Source organism: Myotis nattereri (genome assembly GCF_964212035.1).
Source record: "Myotis nattereri genome assembly, chromosome: 15".
NCBI classification, from domain to species: Eukaryota; Metazoa; Chordata; class Mammalia; order Chiroptera; family Vespertilionidae; genus Myotis; species Myotis nattereri.
This window is the reverse complement of record NC_138090.1, coordinates 29826558-29837545: the sequence shown is the minus strand read 5'-3', so window position 1 is coordinate 29837545 and position 10988 is coordinate 29826558.

Below are 10988 nucleotides of genomic sequence, written 5' to 3'. Positions count from 1 at the left end.
ACATGGGCCACACCACTGCTCCAAAACGGGATCGTCTGCCCAGGGAGGGGCATTAATGTGAACCCCATGTGGTTGTGGACACATGTGACCTGGATCAGCAGACTCGCAGAGGGGAGTGGGGGACACCTCAGGTCGAAGCTGTTGCACCAGCAGCCTCCTCTTACTTTGGCTAAAATCTGAGGTAGAGCCAAATGTCTAAAACCCATGCAGTGGGGCCTCCCAATGAGAAGGGGGGGCTCAGACCACAGCTGTGATGAAAGCCACACACCCACCCAGGCCAGCCCCTCAGGGCCTTCCTCAGGTCTCACCACAAATCTACAGGCAGCCAGGGCCAGAGCCCCCACACAGCCGCATCCCAGGTTTCCTGCCGCCCAGCGTGTGGCCTCAGATTCAGGCTCCCATTGCTTTGTCTCCTCCACCCTGACAATCCCGGCAGCTCTTCTCTTCAGCACAAAGTGAAACAGTCCTTATGGTCAGGGCCCCCTTATGCCTATGCCCTGGAGTGCCCCCGGTGGGAGGTGTCAGCCCCTGCCTTTCATGTTAGGCACACCCTGCTGCCTAGAAAGAGCCTCTGGGTTCCCTGCTAGGAGGGGGACAGGCAACCAGCCGCCAAAGGCAGGACACCCAGAGCACGGAGCCCGTGGTCCAGGCTGGGCTCCCATCACTAGCCCGGGGCTCCTGAGATCTGGCCACCAGCTCTGGGCACTGACGGGCAGCAGGGCGGACATACAGGGTATGGCTGGGCACAGCCACACAGGCCCACTGCGGAGCAGCTCCTGGTGGGCTTGGCTCAGCCTGGGTTGTGGGATTCCAGGCCAGTCTTTTCATGAAATACAAGTGTATACAGAGGCCTGGTACCAAGGAACTAACAAGCGGGGCTACCTGCTTCATCTCATCATCAGGGGCCCAGCACACCTGCCACCAGAGCTGTACCTCCCCAGTCCCTTGGGGGCCATCTTGATTTAGGTTCACACACCCCAGCGGTGACAGGCGGAAGTCACTGTTCCCGTTTCCTGAGTGAAGAGATTCTGAGAACCTGTCACAGAGGCAAAGGGCCTGACATGGACTCTTCCTACTAGTGTATCTTGACAAGTCCTGAGAACCTCTGCCCCACCCAGGGTCTGGTGCAGGGAGGGCGCTTCATCATGACACAGCTGCAGTCAGCCCGCTCACGGGGCAGGGCCGTACACTCCAGGGCTGAGGGGTCCCAGGTGCCCTTGCACAATCAGCCTCAGGACCGCATCTCTGGCAGCCAGAAGCAAGGAGGAGAGGCTGGCCTCCCAGCCAGAGCCTGAGTCTCAGCCAAGGAGAAGGACAGGCGACCGGGTGGGAACAAGGTGGGCTGAAACAGGTATTTCCTCTGAGTGCAGCCCTCACAGCCTCAGGTTCGGCCAGCTGCTGGGCCCTGCCTGCTGTGGGCTCCTCTCCAACTGAGGAGCGGAAGAGGCAGGAGCTGGCAGGCTGTTTCGTGGACCTGCACGACCCGCAGGATTCTGCTATCAAACCTGTGGAAGCACCTGGAGAGGAAGGGTGGGTGGGCTCACAGGCCGCTGGGAAGTGCGAACAGCATCCCTGTGGTATTTTTCTAGAAACTCTGAGACATTTGGTGCATGGGTTTGTGGCGCTGTGGTTTGTTCTACTTGATTAGGCCCTCGTAGCAAATTGCAAATCGCAGAGAGCAAGGCTGCTGTCTGGGTGAGTGTCCTGAGGCGGCTGTAACACAAACCACAACTGGGCTTCCACCATGGGAACAGACCTCCCATTGCTCAGGAGGCCAGAGGTCCAGGTGTCGGCAGGGCTGGTTCCTTCTGAGGGCTGAGGGGGAGCACCCATTCTGTTCCTGCTCTCAGCCCTCCAGCTCCAGCAGCCTCCGGGAGCCTTGGCTCACAGGGGCGTCACTGAGCTGTCGGCTTCACGTGGCATCCTCCCTGTGCCCTCGCCATCTGCCCATTTCCCTTTAATCAGAACACAAGTCATCACACTGGGGCCGCCCTGATGACCTCATCTTGACTACACTCACAAAGACCCCATATCCAAATAAGACCACAGCCACGGGTGCTGGGGTTGGTACTCCAACATGTTTTGGGGACAAATGCTTCAACTCCTAATGAAGTCTGTCAGTTCATTGTCAGCACACACTGAGTAGGGAACGTGGGGAAGAACTGGGCGTGAGCTCTGTTAGGTCGGAGAGAGCCCAGGATCAGATACATGCAGACATGACAAGATAATGGACTTCCCCTGGAATTTCTCACAGATCAAGGTGCCAGACACAGATACCTGCTTCTCCCTGAATTCACATACCCCCACACAGATAAGAACTTCGTCCTGAATATTCCGCCCATTCCCTGCAGCAGAGAATTCCTCAGCTCATGTCCCCGCCCCTCACCCAACCGCAGTATAAAAAAAGCGCCCCCCTCCCTGTTGGCGTGAATCCACGTGCCCTGTCCTTGGGGTACGTGGGTCTCCCGGGGACGCAGAATAAACCTTTTCCTTTCCTTTCTTTTCTGATTCACTGGACTCTATTTCTTGCGCCGCCTCCTGAGCCACCTAACCTAACATTTGGTGCCTCGAAACCCGGGTGGCGCGAGCACTCCCTTTGGCCGTCCCTCCACGGCTCTGGGTGCCCGCCTCTCCCTCCTCGTGGCTCTGGACCCATCAGGACCTCATCTCTTCAGCTCAGCAACTTTTCCCACTTTGGCAGCATCAGCGGTGAGTCCCGCCCCACCCCGTGCCGGTCCCATGTGGCAGCCGGCATCTCTGTCCGTAAAACGTGGCCACGTCAGAGACTGCCTCTCCGGACCCTTCCAGGAAGGCTCCTCCGGACCTGGGGGGGTAGCAGGGACGCCTCTACCCCGCCCACGGTCCCTCCGTCCCTCCGTAGCGTGGGTTAAACCGCTGGGACGCCAGCCTTTAGCCCCGCTACAGGCCACGAGGATCAAGCACAGGGGGAATCCAAATTCCAAACCTGACCTGAGCACACCTCTAGGGTGCCTGCTCGCTGATCTGGCTAAACGCTGGGCCTGCCCCGGACCTGCGTCCTCAGTATGAAAACGGGACCCTGACTTTACCGTCACACCGATCTCAGTAATTTCTGCCAGCGAACTGGGAAATTTGCCCAAGGCTCTCTCTCTCAGTCTCTCTCTCAGTCTCTCTAAGCCTCTCTCCATCTCTCTGCGTTCCCCGTCCCTCCCCCCACAGTTCCTTCTGCCTTCTCTCCTCCTCCTGTCCTTCCTCCTCCCTCCGTGCCGCTCCCCGCACCGCTGAGCCCGCGGTGTGTGTGGTGCATGTGGGGGTGAGTTCATGTGCTGTGTGTGGGACGCGGCGACGGCACCGCCATCGTCTCCGCGTCCCCTCACCCCCTCCACCGGAGAACTCCCCCGAATTCCCCTGGCATAAGCCGCCGCTCTCCCACCGGCCTCGTGCCCCTGTCCGTCCACACTCTCCCCTCCTCCTCCCTGCTGGACTCTCCTCCAGCCACGCCTTCCGTCGACCCACTGGCCCCGCCTCCCCTCTTCCCCCTGCCCCACAGCGGCCGAAAACTCAAACCGCCTTTCACAAACCCACGTCCCTGCACACCTCCGCCGCCGCCGCGCAGTCGGTAGCAGTCCGTCCGTCCGCGCACCGCCGCAGCTGCTAACGCTGTAGCCTGTAGCCACTGCGGGACCGGGACACTCAAGTCCCCTGCCGCCCCTGCCTGCTTTCCCAGTCGGTACACACACGCCTCCATAGGCTCTACCTTCCTTCTGTCCTTCCTCCTCCGTTCTGCCCCTGGGAGGTTGCGGCTTTTAAACTGAACTGCCGATACCTCTCCCAGGCCCACCCAGGCCACCTCTCCCGCGCTCTCCCCTTCCCTTACAGCCTGCCTTAGTAACCAGTACCCCACACAGTGCCCTCTGTAAGGTCTAACCGCCCGCCTTCCTCTGTGCGCTCCGCTGTAACTCCGCCACCATGACTGCCAGCACTTTAATTCACCGGTGGCCGGCCAGTTCCCTTTGCGAGAGGTTGCAGCTGTGCTCTCTTCAGACCCTCTTAACGAGAAGCTTCCTTCTCCCCTAGAGCCCAAATCCTAAGAACGTCAGCTCCAGAACAGCCTCTTCCATTTCTGCGCCCATTCTACCCCTGCCATAGTCCCGTCCAGGAACTGAGGGCATAGTCTGAATCTATGCCCCTCACTCTCTAACCCGACCTTTAAGGTCTTTATTGGTCCTCAGACCCAGGTCCGAGATCGAGTGAAAAATGGCCTTGCAGGTTCTTAATGCCCTGGAGGAGCAGGCACAGTCAGAATGGGAGGCCTGCCTTCCACAGGAGGTGGACCTGCAGACACGCCTTAGTTGTTTGTGGCCCTGAGGTGGACAGCAGCCGCCATGGCCCTAAGGGGGCCGTGCGCGGTGGGGGTGCAACGAAAGGAACGCCACCGGAGAATGCTTCAAATGCGGAAATGAAGGCCACTGGGCAATGCAGTGCCCCTGGCCCCGAGCCCCGACCAAGCCCTGCCCGGCATGCGGTCAAAATGGTCACTGGAAGAGTGACTGCCCCTGGAAAAGTGGTGGGCCCCTTACGTCTCCACGTGAGGGGACCACCCTTCCGGGCCATGATGCACCGCCACTGGCCATGCTGGGACTGGCTGAAGACTGAAGACGCCCTGACTCGACCACCCCGATCACCCTTGCTGAGCCTCGGGTCACAATGAAGGTAGTAGGTCACCTTCCCGGGCTGCCTTCTCTGTCCTGCCCTCCTTTTTAGGGCCCCTTTATCCTTCCAAGATCTCGGACATGGGTATTGACGGCAAATCCACCTGCCCTCTGGCCACCGGACCCCTTCCCTGCCTCCTTGATGATAGCATGCCCCTGTTAGGACGAGACATCCTCACCATCCTAGTGGCCACTCTGCAGTCACTCTGAGCCCTTCAGCTTCCCTGCTCCTCCCACTCCTGGCCCCCTCCCTTTACAGGGACACCGATTCCCCACTGCCATGCGTCCCGTCATGGGGCCCAGTTGTCCCAGACCACAGTAGCCTAGCTCAGTCTTCGCTGTGAACGCCTTTTCTCCTTCTCTCTGCCACAACTGTCCCCTCCTCTGAACTGAAAACTGCTCTGACCTCGCCCCATCCCCCTCCACTCTCCCCAAAGAAAAAATGCGGCAGTTTTAAAATCCAAGCGGCTAGAGGCCTGGGAACAGGCTGCGCGACCTGCTCCCTCCCTCTCTCCGCCTTTTCTCCAGCCTCCAGGTCCCTGGCTTCCACTGCTCCTTCCATTTTCCCTTGGATATCAGCGCATTCTAACATTTCTTCCCACTTTCGCTGCAATACCTACCTCTCTCAGGCTCACCGAGTGTCTCCCACCATCCCCGAAGAAGATTCGGCGACACCATCCAGCACCGGATGACCCATCATTCCTCACGGGCTCTTACCTGGCAAGGGACCCTCCGATTCTGCTCAGGTTTTTCATATTTTCAGGTGAAACAGACACGGAATGATGAGGGAATCATCAATTCTACTGTCTGGATGGGAAATCCTCTAGTGTCACTCTCTATTTATGAACCCTGGGCCTACTCCTATGCCCACCCTCATCAACACAACTTTCCATCTACTCTCCAACATTAATCCCTCCTCCTCTACATCCTGCTGGATATCTGTCACTGGCTCAAACCCTCATCATAGCCACTCAATTCCAACCTATTGAACCATCTAACTAAACTCTCTCTAGAAATTCGCAGCTCCTGGCCGGACCTCCTGCCCATGGCCCTGACCAAACTCCGGCTACACCAAGGAGCCCCATTTTCTTGAGCCCTTTTGGCTCTTCTTGCTCAACCACCGTCTTCTTACTGATCCCCCTCTCCTGGGTACGTATCTCCCATATCTGTCTTTAACCAGGCAATTGCTCCGAGAACACAAGAACAGGTTTCTGCCCAAGCCAGAGCCGGCCGACCAGGACTCCCAAGTCCAGCCCTTCACCCTGGTGACTCGGTCCTCCTTAAGAACCTACAACCACAAGCCTTGGGGCCTAGGTGGATGGGACTTCACACTGTAATCCTCACAGTCCCCACTGTGGCCAAGCTGCTTGGCGACCCCAGCTTGACGACCTGTCCTGGCACCGCCTCTCCAGACTCAAGAGGAACCCGGAGCAGCATGATATCTATAAATGTGAGGTGTTGGGCCCCACTAAGGTCTGCCTTAACCACCCTCCCCTCCTCCTTCCTTCTCCTCCTGGCCCTGAGCAACCTACACCCACTCCCACCCACTTATGTGTGGAGGTTCAAGGTCCGTGAAACCCACCACCAGAACAGCAAACAAGTCACCTGGCAGTGGAACCCAGACAGATGTAATCAAGATGTCAACACCTATGGGGTTGCCACGGGAGAGACTGTCATACCACACTGCAGCCAGTCTCACCAAGGCCAGCCCAGGTACCTTCTTTTGGTGCAACGGCACCTTAAGGAACTGCATGAACTCCTCTGACCCCGGGCCTTGCTTCGTGGTCACAGTAGTTCCCCAACTAACCTCGTATGGAGAGTCGGAGCTCACTGGTTGTTCCCTCCATCCCATCCCTGGACCCGCCGGGCTGCCTTCCCCCCTGTCATGTTAGGGGTGAGTATCGCTGCCTCAGTAGGCCTCACTGGGGGGCCCTCAGGAACAGTCTGGTCACTGCTCAGTACTTTAATGACAAGCTCCAGTTAGCCCTGGAGTCTACTACCGCCTCTTTTTAGCCTCCCTACAGTGACAAGTGACATCAGTAGCCCAAGTAGCCCTGCAGAACCAGCTCGCCTCAGACCTTCTGACTGCAGAAAAAGGAGGAACCTGCATATTCCTTCAGGAAGAATGCTGTTACTACATCGAGTCCGCAGTATTGGAGCAAAACGTAAACGTACAGACCCTGACTAAGCTGAGTGAAGAACTACATGCAAGACACTTCCAGGACAACTCTCCTTCCGACTGCTTCCAAAGCCCCTTAGCCACCTGGGTCCTACCCATGATAGGGCCCCTGATTCTCATTTGTGTCTTTTTTTCTCCTAGCCCCCTGCCTCCTCAAGTTCATCCACTCCCGGATCGCGGAGATGTCACGAGTGACTGTGAATCAGCTCCTGCTCCATCCCTACGCTCGGCTCCCCTCCGACCTGCCTCTGCCAAACCCTGGCCTTTAACTGCCCCCCTCTTCGCCGCCCGTGGTCAGCTGGAAGCAGCCAGAACGAGTCGCCGTCCCTTATCACCAAAAGGCCGGGATGTTAGGTCGGAGAGAGCCCAGGATCAGATACATGCAGACATGACAAGATAATGGACTTCCCCTGGAATTTCTCACAGATCAAGGTGCCAGACACAGATACCTGCTTCTCCCTGAATTCACATACCCCCACACAGATAAGAACTTCGTCCTGAATATTCCGCCCATTCCCTGCAGCAGAGAATTCCTCAGCTCATGTCCCCGCCCCTCACCCAACCGCAGTATAAAAAAAGCGCCCCCCTCCCTGTTGGCGTGAATCCACGTGCCCTGTCCTTGGGGTACGTGGGTCTCCCGGGGACGCAGAATAAACCTTTTCCTTTCCTTTCTTTTCTGATTCACTGGACTCTATTTCTTGCGCCGCCTCCTGAGCCACCTAACCTAACAAGCTCCAGCTTGGTGCCCTGACCCAGCCCGGGGACAGAGCCGCTGGGCTCTGCTGAACGTGGTGGCCAGCATGTCGGATCCCGCAGTCAGTGGCTTCTAGAGAGCCTGCCATAGGCCTGGCCGAGTTTGACAGGATCCCCAGGCCCTGGAGGTGCATTCTGGGGTCCTCGACACGCTCTGGCTGGCAGGGCTGAGCTCCTTGGCTGGAAGCTGCTGGGGAGGTTAGAGCAGCCAAGACGCCGCTCCAGCAACCCTCGAGGACAGGAGAGGCCTTGCTGCTCTCCGTCCTGGTGGCTGGGTGCGCGAGAGAAGCACAGCACACTGACTGAGTGAACTCGAGACCACGTGTGCCGAGGTTCAGACACTTCACTGAGGGAGGATCAGCAAGTGGGATTGTCCTGTCCAGTCCATCACTATGAGAGAGAGCCACCCAACACATGGCCTGTGAGTCTTTATGATAACCTGCTGGGGACGATTGCAGAGAGGATTCAGTGGGGTGAGGAGCTGGGAACTGAGCTGTGGACCCAACAGACCCCTCCATTCAAGGCCAGGGCTCACCTGCTGATGCCCGACCTCTGTATCACATGAGAACAGTTCCTGCAATCTCACACATGTACACACGTATACAAAATATTGTATGTGTGCCTGTACAGGAGGCAGGTCGGCATGCGTGCACATACCAGCATGCACACATACTGACACATGTGCACACAGCGTGTTCCTGTCCAGTCACCACTCAGTTCTCACCTGTCCTGCCCCAGCCCCCAGGACCCTCTTCATCATCCAACATCACAAGCCCTGCGGTGTCTAGGCCTCCATTGCCTGCCTTCTGAGCGGCGTGTGGAGGACAATGTTCCCTCTCATACCCAGTGTCACATGGGATATGTCCACGGAACCTCTATTTAAGAACCAGTATCACCTCTAACAATCATGTCCCAATGGAATGAGCAGCTGTAAGCAGTAGTGAGTTTCCCTTCACTGGGGGTGACCAAGCACACACTGGCCACCTCTCTGACCGGCTGTTGGGAGCTGGAGCATTGGGCCCAAGTTTCCATGTGTCCATCACGTTGGGTAGCCGTGAGGTTGCCTCAAGTCAGAATTTCCCCCTCCATGCCCATCCTCCCTCCATAAAAGCTCCACACACTGATACTGGGGGCCACTGTCACAGTGGCTGGTGCCCCCAGTGCAAGGGCCATCTGCTCAGGACCTGGGACAGATGAGCCCCAGCTTCAAGACCTGGTTCTGAGCACTATTCCAAGAGTCCTGGTGCCAGGCTCACCCCTGGCCTGGACCTTCACACACGTGTCTGCAGTAGAGAGCACAAACAGGCTCACACCCCTAACCCTCAGGGACATGCTAGCATGTCTGGGGCCATGCTATTTGGGGACTCGATGCTTTCCGTCTAGTCCGACAAGCATTATTGAACCTCCACTGTGGACCTGAGCAAATGCGGGTGCTGCAAAGCAACAAGGGCTGGCTCCCACCTGGCTCAGGGGGGTGGGGTTCCTACACTGACAGCGACGGGAGGGGCAGCAGCCTGGCTCCTGGAAGCTGACATCCCCAGGTGCCCATGGGAGACTGCTGTGGTTTTCGAAGGAAAGGTGACCTCGGTTCCCTGCCAGTCCAGCTCTGGGTGAGAGAGGGGGTGGTTAGAAGCGTATTTCCCCACTGTAGGGCGAGATGTGAGGCTTCCCTGCCAAGCACAGAAGCCCTCTGAGGACAGAAGGACACAGAGCAGACCAGATGGGGACCCCCCTCCCTGGGCTGCGCGCGTAGGGAAGGTAAATGCTGAGGTTTTCTTCTGTTGGTACCATTTGGGTCCCCACAGCCAAAAGTCAGTCTGTGCCAACAAAGGAGAGCAGTTCTGAGATGTTAGTAGGGATTGGAGACTTCCCTCCGGGCCCTTTGTTATGGCGGCCCCGGGAAGGAGTCAATGGCCCTTAACCCAAAGGTGCTCCGAGGACCCTCGGGTCCCTGGTGCGTTTCCAAGATGAGATCAGCAGATTCTCCACAGGAGTGCCCCAGCTTCCCTAAATAACAGAGCATCTCCCTGGGGATTAAGGAGGTCATCTTGGCCGGTGGCCACACAATGGGTGGCTGAGTGAGGAAGGACAGTATGGGCAAAAGGCTGGCCCAGGTATCTGCTAGTTTATCTACGTCTGGGAGAGGGAGAGAAGGAAGAGAGGGTATAAATAGAAACCTTTCGAGGCCCAGGAACAGGTGAATAAGCAGAAGGCAGTCACGTGTCCTCAGAAAGCCACATGTGTGGCAGCGTGGTGCCAGGCCATGGCCCACAGGAGAGACTCGCGCCTTCTCCTGTCTGTGCAGGACCTGCCCTACCACGCGCCCTCCTGGGATACACGCGCCTCCAGTAAGGCTGAAAGGGTGGGTCTTGTTCCCAATTTAACCACTTCCCAGACTTTCAGAGCCTGTTTTCTCATCTGCAAAACTGTGGGAATGTGAGGCACTGTGTGACACAGCCCGCCTCCCACGGTCTCTGCAGGGGTTCTTCACAGGCTCGCTGCCATAACTACCACGCCCTCCCCAGCCCACACTGTCCTTCCTCACTTCCTCTGGTGCAGCACCTGGGCCTTAAAAGGCTCTGCTGGGAAGGCAGGCCTGCTACAGGGTTGTGGCTCTCAGGGGGCCAGCCAGGTGCTGTGTCCACCGCCCAGAGACTGCCGCACCTGACCCCTGAACTCTTGAAATGTCCACATCCAAAGGGACCAGACACCCTGCTCTTTGTGGCACTCAGGATTCCAAAGGACACGGAAGGAGGAACATGCTGCCCAAAGGCACAGACAGGCTGCTGCAAAGTGCACAGCTTTGCCCTCTTTGATTAAACTTCCTGTAACCACATATTTGGACCCCTTGGAATTCCAGAATTCCAGGCTGTGTCCTTTCTGGATGCCTGGGGCCAACTCTTTGAGCACTCTCTCCAGGGGAAGGGGCCCACTGGAAAGGGAGGGGCCCGGCTCGCCCAGGCCTGCTGACCCCATTGGTCACCACTATAGCTGTTGGCGTCCAGCTTATCAATCTTACCGCTGCGGGTTTGAGCAGGAGGTGGGGCGGGTTAACGGGCTGGAGTCAGGGTTCTCCCAGGCTGGGTTCCACGCAAGGTCCCGCTCCCTGTGCATGGAGCCGGCTGGGCTTCCACCCAGCCCTGACCTCCGCCCTTTAGTCTGCGGCTAGTGGGTGCGTCAGGCCCCAGGGGTCGACGTGACTCAGGGCGCGCGCCAGGGAGGTCCCGTGGGCAGGACACGCCGGCCACGCGCTCCTGCCCCCACGCCGCGCACCTGTCCTGGGCGTGGCCCCGAAGCCTGGTCCCGCGGTCCCGCCCCGCCCCGCCCCGGCCTCGCCACGCGCTGATTGGCCGAGGCGGCGCGCT